The 10,000-nt window shown below is 44.1% G+C and overlaps 1 long non-coding RNA gene across 2 annotated transcripts in view; it reads right to left on the bottom strand.

Annotated features, from left to right (window-relative positions):
• The window catches only part of LOC144975722 (uncharacterized), a 195,885-nt gene extending 186,121 nt beyond the window's left edge, over positions 1-9,764 (bottom strand). For both annotated transcript variants that reach the window (XR_013645973.1, XR_013645972.1), the window contains exons 1-2: positions 9,634-9,764; positions 2,292-2,546 (exon numbers count right to left, since the gene is read on the bottom strand). This is a non-coding gene — a long non-coding RNA (uncharacterized LOC144975722). The remainder of the gene's footprint in view (positions 1-2,291; positions 2,547-9,633) is intronic.
• Between the last annotated feature and the right edge of the window lie 236 nt (positions 9,765-10,000).

The following is a 10,000-nucleotide window of genomic DNA, read 5'->3' as shown; positions in this document are numbered from 1 at the left end:
ATATATTATTATCACTCAAACACAATCACAATAAAGTTCTTGCGATATATACTTTCTTTAGCACAACACACTTTTCATTTTCTTTAAATTTTATGATGTACAAGAGAAATTTGAATAAGATATATGTTGGTTGTATCGTAAGGAATGTGACGATTTTCCTGTAGTTGGTACGGAGAGGGTTAACTCCTCCACCCAACCCCCCCCCCCCCCCCCACACACACACACACCTGGCCATAAGGAAGTGTCTACTTCGATTAATAAATCATTTATCCGGGTCTTGTCAGTTTAAGGGTGGTTTTCATTTTTTGTTTTAATCACTGTAAATCTATTTATAAAAAAGGGAGGAAAATTAATTGATTTGGATGCAAAAATGTAAAGCCTAATTTTTCAATGCTATTCAGGCTTATTTTTTTAACTATACAAATAAACAAATAATAAACAAATAAACTAACTAAAAAGATAAATAAACGTTATGGAGATAAAAAAAAAAGCAACGTAAAATAACATAGGATTAAACAAAGGCAAAATAGAATATTTTTAGTTTTCTAAAATAAAAAATGCCAAATTTTGTAAAATTGGCATAAAAAATGCTAAAGTGTCAAACCTAGTAAGAACCGATTAAGGTAAATCAGAGTTAAATTCCATCAAACGATGAACTAGATAAAAAACAACCAAACACAGACAAAAACACGTATTAAAAATTTTGGCCAGAAAACGCGTCCTTCAGATATTGACCGATTAAAATGACTCACATCTCGTAAAAATCTCTCAAACCTGGGACTTCAAGGAAGACTTCGGAAGTCCCAGGTTTGAGAGGTTTTGCTAAGATTAGAGTCATTTTAATCGATGGATATTTGAAGGACGGTTTTTCTGACCAAATTTTTAAATAGGAGATAATTATTTTCAAAATTACAGCTGAAAAGAGTGAAAGAGAAATGAGTTTAACAGATTTAAGAGAAAGAACAATGCAAAGCCCAAAAAAAATAGATTTACAAAATACAAAAAAAGAAAGTTTCAGCGCTAAACCCCCTCCTCGTCAATAAAAAAAATCTGATTTTAGAATTAAAAAACGAATCCATCAATGATAAAGTAAAAGTAAAGTAAATAAAATTCCCTTTATTTATCCCATAGGGGAAATCGGTCTTTATGGTCTATTCCAAGGAAAGACTGGAATAACCCAGGCGTCCGCCGCAGTGCAACGCCGCCGACTGACCTAGAGCGAGGTGATTTGCTCAAGACCACTCACCGCAGCAGGTATTCGAACTAGGTACCTTTCGGGTACGAAACAAAAACTGACACCATCAAGACGCCTTTAGAATAAAATATGGTGTATTTGTGATTTTAAAATGTCATAAAAAGAATTTAAAATTGAGCTTTTATATTCCGTAATATCCACTAAACGTGATCAAAGCGCTTTACAAGGGATCTCTGACCAACAGCAACACTTAACACGTAGGACGGGACATGTGCGGCTATGTGATCTAGTGGTATGACACTCGGAAGGTCCTGGGTTCGAGCCTCGCGCTCGGCGCATAGTTGAGTCCTTGGAAAAGGCTCTTTACTCACATTCTCTCACCGTACTCAGGTGTAAAATGAGTACCTGGCCGTTAACAGCGTTGTATTTGTCCGAAAAAAATTGTAATATCGCCTAACAGTCGTCATGTCACGTCCTACATGTTAAATGTTGCTGTTGGCCAGGGACCCCTTGTAAAGTGCTTTGAGCACATTTAGTGAATATTGCCCTATATAAAGCTCAATGACGCCTGTAAGGCGATATTAATTTCATTTCGGACAGAGACAACGCTGTTAACGGCCATTTACTCATGAGTACCTAGCCGTTAGCAACGTTGTCTCTGTCGAAAAATAATCCCTGTAATATCGCCTAACAGGCTTCATGTCTCCTCTAACATGTCAAAAGTTTTTGCTTGCTAAGGACGCCTTGAGTACGTTTAGTGGATATTGCCCTATATGAATGCTCAAGTTTTGTTTTTTGTTTTTTTTTTTTGGGGGTGGATTTTTTTCAATATATCACTTTCATCATCATCATCATCATCATCATCATCATCATCATCATCATCATCATCATCATCATCATCATCATCATCATCATTAGCAGCAGCAGCAGCAGCAGCAACACCATCATCATCGTCATCATCATCATCATCACCATTATCATCACCATCACCATCACCATCATCATCATCATCATCATCATCATCATCATCATCATCATCATCATCATCGCCATGTTTTCGCCTACATAATAACAATTTGACAAAGTCATCACTCACCAGTTTAATGTTGCAAGCCAACAGTGACGTCACACTCACAATGTCTGAGAATCCGTTTCAAGTCGTTGATTCGATACCAGTAGTAATCGAATACTATTAATTGTTTGAAAGGTCCAAAATCACTTCATTACCACTTGCAATCGAATACCAACGATTGCTGGAAACGTCCGACGTCACTTCAATCCGATACTAAAACTATTTTTAATTCAAATCCGAGTGTCTTTATAATTCAATACCAATTGAAATCGATTACCACTAATTGTTTGAAAATTTCAAAATCAGTTCAATCCCGGTGTGTCTTTTTTACGAAACCCGCCGAAACCCGCCGAAACCCTGCGAAACCCGCCGAAACCCGCCGAAACCCGCCGAAACCCGACGAAACCCGACGAATCCCGACAAAGTTATGGGAAGTAGGTGGCTGTGGGGAGTGAACCTAGGACTCAGGGAAGTGTACACCATTGGGGAGTGAACCTGGGACTGGGTTTCGGAAGGTTTCGTAAAAAAGAACCAGTGCTTTTTTACGAAACCCGCCGAAACCCGCCGAAACCCGCCGAAACCCGACAATATCCAGCAAAGTTATGGGAAGTAGACAACTGTGGGGAGTGAACCCGATACTCAGGGAAGTGTACACCAGTCGGGAGTGAACCTGAGACTAAGGTTATCGACCGGTTTCGGCGGGTTTCGTAAAAAAGAATTAGTGCTTTATTACGAAACCCGCCGAAACCCGCCGAAACCCGCCGAAACCCGACAATATCCGGCAAAGTTATGGGAGTTTGGCAACAGTGGGGGGTGATCCTGGGAGTCAGGGAATTGCACACCAGTGGGGAGTTAACCTGGGACTGTGTAAAAAGGATATCAGTGGAAAATAAACCTGGGACTAAAGTGAGATGGATACCATTGAAAGTTGAAGCCAGATATGGGAGTTGAGTACCAGAGGAGAATGAACCTGACACTATAGAAGGTGGGCGCCAGTGGGGAGTGAACCTGGGACTCAGGGAATTGCTCACCAGTGGGGAGTTAACTTGGGACTGTGTAAAAAGGATGTCAGTGGGAAATAAACCTGGGACTAAAGGGAGAAGGATACCATTGAAAGTTGAAGCCGGATATGGGAGTTGAGTACCAGAGGAGAATGAACCTGACACTATAGGAGATGGGCGCCAGTGTGGAGTGAACCTGGGACTCAGGGAAGTGCACACCAATTTGGAGTTAACCTGGGACTGTGGGAGATGGATAACTGTGGGTATCCGAGCCGAACTATAGGAGTTGGCTACCAGAGGAGAATGAACCTGACACTATAAAAGGTGGGCGCTATAGTGTCAGGTTCATTCTCCTCTGGTACCAAACTCTCATATCCGGCTTCAACTTTCAATGGTATTCATCTCCCTTTAGTCCCAGGTTTATTTCCCACTGATATCCTTTTTACATAGTCCCAGGTTCACTCCCCACTGGCGCCCACCTCCTATAGTGTCAGGTTCATTCTCCTCTGGTACCAAACTCTCATATCCGGCTTCAACTTTCAATGGTATTCATCTCCCTTTAGTCCCAGGTTTATTTCCCACTCATATCCTTTTTACATAGTCCCAGGTTCACTCCCACTGGCGCCCACCTCCTATAGTGTCAGGTTTCTCTCTCCTCTGGTACCCAACTACCAAATCCGGCTTTAACTCCCAATGGTATCCACCTCCCTTTAGTCCCAGATTTATTTCCTACTGATATCCTTTTTACATAGTCCCAGGTTCACTCCCCACTGGCGCCCACCTCCTATAGTGTCAGGTTCATTCTCCTCTGGTACCAAACTCTCATATCCGGCTTCAACTTTCAATGGTATTCATCTCCCTTTAGTCCCAGGTTTATTTCCCACTCATATCCTTTTTACATAGTCCCAGGTTCACTCCCCACTGGCGCCCACCTCCTATAGTGTCAGGTTCATTCTCCTCTGGTACCAAACTCTCATATCCGGCTTCAACTTTCAATGGTATTCATCTCCCTTTAGTCCCAGGTTTATTTCCCACTGATATCCTTTTTACATAGTCCCAGGTTCACTCCCCACTGGCGCCCACCTCCTATAGTGTCAGGTTCATTCTCCTCTTTTTTACGAAACCCGCCGAAACCCGCCGAAACCCTGCGAAACCCGCCGAAACCCGCCGAAACCCGCCGAAACCCGATGAAACCCGACGAATCCCGACAAAGTTATGGGAAGTAGGTGGCTGTGGGGGTGAACCTAGAACTCAGGGAAGTGTACACCATTGGGGAGTGAACCTGGGACTGGGTTTCGGCGGGTTTCGTAAAAAAGAACCAGTGCTTTTTTACGAAACCCGCCGAAACCCGCCGAAACCCGGCGAAACCCGACGATATACAGCAAAGTTATGGGAAGTAGACAACTGTGGGGAGTGAACCCGAGACTCAGGGAAGTGTACACCAGTCGGGAGTGAACCTGAGACTAAGTTTATCGGCCGGTTTCGGCGGGTTTCGTAAAAAAGAATTAGTGCTTTATTACGAAACCCGCCGAAACCCGCCGAAACCCGACAATATCCGGCAAAGTTATGGAGTTTGGCAACATGGGGGGTGATCCTAGGAGTCAGGGAATTGCACACCAGTGGGGAGTTAACCTGGGACTGTGTAAAAAGGATATCAGTGGGAAATAAACCTGGGACTAAAGGGACATGGATACCATTGAAAGTTGAAGCCGGATATGGGAATTGAGTACCAGAGGAGAATGAACCTGACACTATAGAAGGTGGGCGCCAGTGGGGAGTGAACCTGGGATTCAGGGAATTGCACACCATGGGGAGTTAACCTGGGTCTGTGTAAAAAGGATATCAGTGGGAAATAAACCTGGGACTAAAGGGAGATGGATACCATTGAAAGTTGAAGCCGGATATGGGAGTTGAGTACCAGAGGAGAATGAACCCGACACTATAGGAGATGGGCGCCAGTGTGGAGTGAACCTGGACTCAGGGAAGTGCACACCAATTGGGAGTTAACCTTGGACTGTGGGAGATGGATAACTGTGGGTATCCGAGCCGAACTATAGGAGTTGGGTGCCAGAGGAGAATGAACCTGACACTAAAGAAGGTGGGCGCCAGTGGGGAGTGAACCTGGATTCAGGGAATTGCACACCAGTGGGGATTTAACCTGGGAATATGTAAAAAGGATATCAGTGAAAATAAACCTGGTACTAAAGGGAGATGGATACCATTAAAATTTGAAGCTTGGTATGAGAGTTTGGTACCAGAGGAGAATGAACCTGACACTAAAGGAGGTGGGCGCCAGTGGGGAGTGAACCTGGGACTATGTAAACAGGATATCAGTGGGAAATAAACCTGTGACTAAAGGGAGATGAATACCATGGAAAGTTGAAGCCGGATATGAGAGCTTGGTACCAGAGGAGAATGAACCTGACAAAAAAGGGTGTGGGCGCCAGTGGGGAGTGAACCTGGGACTATGTAAAAAGGATATCAGTGGGAAATAAACCTGGGACTAAAGGGAGATGAATACCATTGAAAGTTGAAGCCGGATATGAGAGTTTGGTACCAGAGGAGAATGAACCTGACACTATAGGAGGTGGGCGCCAGTGGGGAGTGAACCTGGGACTATGTAAAAAGGATATGAGTGGGAAATAAACCTGGGACTAAAGGGAGATGAATACCATTGAAAGTTGAAGCCGGATATGAGAGTTTGGTACCAGAGGAGAATGAACCTGACACTATAGGAGGTGGGCGCCAGTGGTGAGTGAACCTGGGACTATGTAAAAAGGATATCAGTGGGAAATAAACCTGGGACTAAAGGGAGATGAATACCATTGAAAGTTGAAGCCGGATATGAGAGTTTGGTACCAGAGGAGAATGAACCTGACACTATAGGAGGTGGGCGCCAGTGGGGAGTGAACCTGGGACTATGTAAACAGGATATCAGTGGGAAATAAACCTCGGACTAAAGGGAGATGGATACCATTGAAAGTTGAAGCCGGATATGAAAGCTTGGTACCAGAGGAGAATGAACCTGACACAAAAGGGGGTGGGCGCCAGTGGGGAGTGAACCTGGGACTCAGGGAATTGCACACCAGTGGGGAGTTAACCTGGGAATATGTATAAAGGATATCAGTAGGAAATAAATCTGGGACTAAAGGGAGATGGATACCATTGGGAGTTGAAGCCGGATATGAGAGTTTGGTACCAGAGGAGAATGAACCTGACACTATAGGAGGTGGGCGCCAGTGGGGAGTGAACCTGGGACTATGTAAAAAGGATATCAGTGGGAAATAAACCTGGGACTAAAGGGAGATGAATACCATTGAAAGTTGAAGCCGGATATGAGAGTTTGGTACCAGAGGAGAATGAACCTGACACTATAGGAGGTGGGCGCCAGTGGGGAGTGAACCTGGGACTATGTAAACAGGATATCAGTGGGAAATAAACCTCGGACTAAAGGGAGATGGATACCATTGAAAGTTGAAGCCGGATATGAAAGCTTGGTACCAGAGGAGAATGAACCTGACACAAAAGGGGTGGGCGCCAGTGGGGAGTGAACCTGGGACTCAGGAATTGCACACCAGTGGGGAGTTAACCTGGAATATGTATAAAGGATATCAGTAGGAAATAAATCTGGGACTAAAGGGAGATGGATACCATTGGAGTTGAAGCCGGATTTATTTCCCACGGATATTCTTTTTTAGATATTCACAGGTTAACTCCCCACTGGTGTGCAATTCCCTGACTCCCAGGTTCACTCCCCACTGGCGCCCACCTTTTATAGTGTCAGGTTTATTCTCCTCTGGTAGCCAACTCCTATAGTTCGGCTCGGATACCCACAGTTATCCATCTCCCACAGTCCCAGGTTAACTCCAAATTTGGTGTGCACTTCCCTGAGTCCCAGGTTCACTCCACACTGGCGCCCATCTCCTATATGTGTCAGGTTCATTCTCCTCTGGTACTCAACTCCCATATCCGGCTTCAACTTTCAATGGTATCCTTCTCCCTTTAGTCCCAGGTTTATTTCCCACTGATATCCTTTTTACATAGTCCAGGTTCACTCCCCACTGGCGCCCACCTCCTATAGTGTCAGGTTCATTCTCCTCTGGTACCAAACTCTCATATCCGCTTCAACTTTCAATGGTATTCATCTCCCTTTAGTCCCAGGTTTATTTCCCACTCATATCCTTTTTACATAGTCCCAGGTTCACTTCCCCACTGGCGCCCACCTCCTTTAGTGTCAGGTTCATTCTCCTCTGGTACCAAACTCTCATACCAAGCTTCAAATTTTAATGGTATCCATCTCCCTTTAGTACCAGGTTTATTTTCCACTGATATCCTTTTACATATTCCCAGGTTAAATCCCCACTGGTGTGCAATTCCCTGACTCCCAGGTTCACTCCCCACTGGCGCCCACCTTTTATAGTGTCAGGTTTATTCTCCTCTGGTAGCCAACTCCTATAGTTCGGCTCGGATACCCACAGTTATCCATCTCCCACAGTCCAGGTTAACTCCAAATTGGTGTGCACTTCCCTGAGTCCCAGGTTCACTCCACACTGGCGCCCATCTCCTATAGTGTCAGGTTCATTCTCCTCTGGTACTCAACTCCCATATCCGGCTTCAACTTTCAATGGTATCCTTCTCCCTTTAGTCCCAGGTTTATTTCCCACTCATATCCTTTTTACATAGTCCCAGGTTCACTCCCCACTGGCGCCCACCTCCTATAGTGTCAGGTTCATTCTCCTCTGGTACCAAACTCTCATATCCAGCTTCAACTTTCAATGGTATTCATCTCCCTTTAGTCCCAGGTTTATTTCCCACTGATATCCTTTTTACATAGTCCCAGGTTCACTCCCCACTGGCGCCCACCTCCTATAGTGTCAGGTTCATTCTCCTCTGGTACCAAACTCTCATATCCGGCTTCAACTTTCAATGGTATTCATCTCCCTTTAGTCCCAGGTTTATTTCCCACTGATATCCTTTTTACATAGTCCCAGGTTCACTCCCCACTGGCGCCCACCTCCTATAGTGTCAGGTTCATTCTCCTCTGGTACCAAACTCTCATATCCGGCTTCAACTTTCAATGGTATTCATCTCCCTTTAGTCCCAGGTTTATTTCCACTGATATCCTTTTTACATAGTCCCAGGTTCACTCCCACTGGCGCCCACCTCCTTTAGTGTCAGGTTCATTCTCCTCTGGTACCAAACTCTCATACCAAGCTTCAAATTTTAATGGTATCCATCTCCCTTTAGTACCAGGTTTATTTTCCACTGATATCCTTTTTACATATTCCCAGGTTAAATCCCCACTGGTGTGCAATTCCCTGAATCCCAGGTTCACTCCCCACTGGCGCCCACCTTCTATAGTGTCAGGTTCATTCTCCTCTGGCACCCAACTCCTATAGTTCGGCTCGGATACCCACAGTTATCCATCTCCCACAGTCCAAGATTAACTCCCAATTGGTGTGCAATTCCCTGAATCCCAGGTTCACTCCCCACTGGCGCCCACCTTCTATAGTGTCAGGTTCATTCTCCTCTGGTACTCAACTCCCATATCCGGCTTCAACTTTCAATGGTATCCATCTCCCTTTAGTCCCAGGTTTATTTCCCACTGATATCCTTTTTACACAATCCCAGGTTAAGTCCCCACTGGTGTGCAATTCCCTGAATCCCAGGTTCACTCCCCACTGGCGCCCCACCTTCTATAGTGTCAGGTTCATTCCTCTCTGGTACTCAATTCCCATATCCGGCTTCAACTTTCAATGGTATCCATGTCCCTTTAGTCCCAGGTTTATTTCCCACTGATATCCTTTTTACACAGTCCCAGGTTAACTCCCCACTGGTGTGCAATTCCCTGACTCCCAGGATCACCCCCCACTGTTGCCAAACTCCCATAACTTTGCCGGATATTGTCGGGTTTCGGCGGGTTTCGGCGGTTTCGTAATAAAGCACTAATTCTTTTTTACGAAACCCGCCGAAACCGGCCGATAAACTTAGTCTCAGTTCACTCCCGACTGGTGTACACTTCCCTGAGTCTCGGGTTCACTCCCCACAGTTGTCTACTTCCCATAACTTTGCTGTATATTGTCGGTTTCGCCGGGTTTCGGCGGGTTTCGGCGGGTTTCGTAAAAAAGCACTGGTTCTTTTTTACGAAACCCGCCGAAACCCAGTCCCAGGTTCACTCCCCAATGGTGTACACTTCCCTGAGTTCTAGGTTCACTCCCCACAGCCACCTACTTCCCATAACGTTGTCGGGATTCGTCGGGTTTCATCGGGTTTCGGCGGGTTTCGGCGGGTTTCGGCGGGTTTCGGCGGGTTTCGGCGGGTTTCGGCGGGTTTCGTAAAAAAGACACACCGTAAAAAAGACACACCCGTTCAATCCTTCTTGTTTCAATACCGGATGTAATCGAATACAAAGAATAGTTTGATATAACCAAAATCACATCAATCCGATACAACAGTCTTTGCCTCAAGTCTGAATAACTTGTTGATAGCCAAGTCGTTCAGCTGTAATGATAATAATGATAATAATAATAATAATGATAATAATAATGATAATAATAATAATAATAATAATAATAATAATAATAATAATAATAATAATAATAATAATAATAATAAATAATAATAATAATAATAATAATAATAATAAATAATAATAATAATAATAATAACAATAATAATAATAAAAATAATAATAATAATAATATAATAATAATAATAATAATAATATAATAA

This window comes from Berghia stephanieae, chromosome 6 (assembly GCF_034508935.2).
Source record: "Berghia stephanieae isolate SIO BIC M18660-M18661 chromosome 6, UCSD_Bste_1.3, whole genome shotgun sequence".
Taxonomy (NCBI): Eukaryota; Metazoa; Mollusca; class Gastropoda; order Nudibranchia; family Aeolidiidae; genus Berghia; species Berghia stephanieae.
The sequence above is the reverse complement of the archived record's forward strand: the minus strand, read 5'-3'. Positions and strand labels throughout refer to the sequence as shown.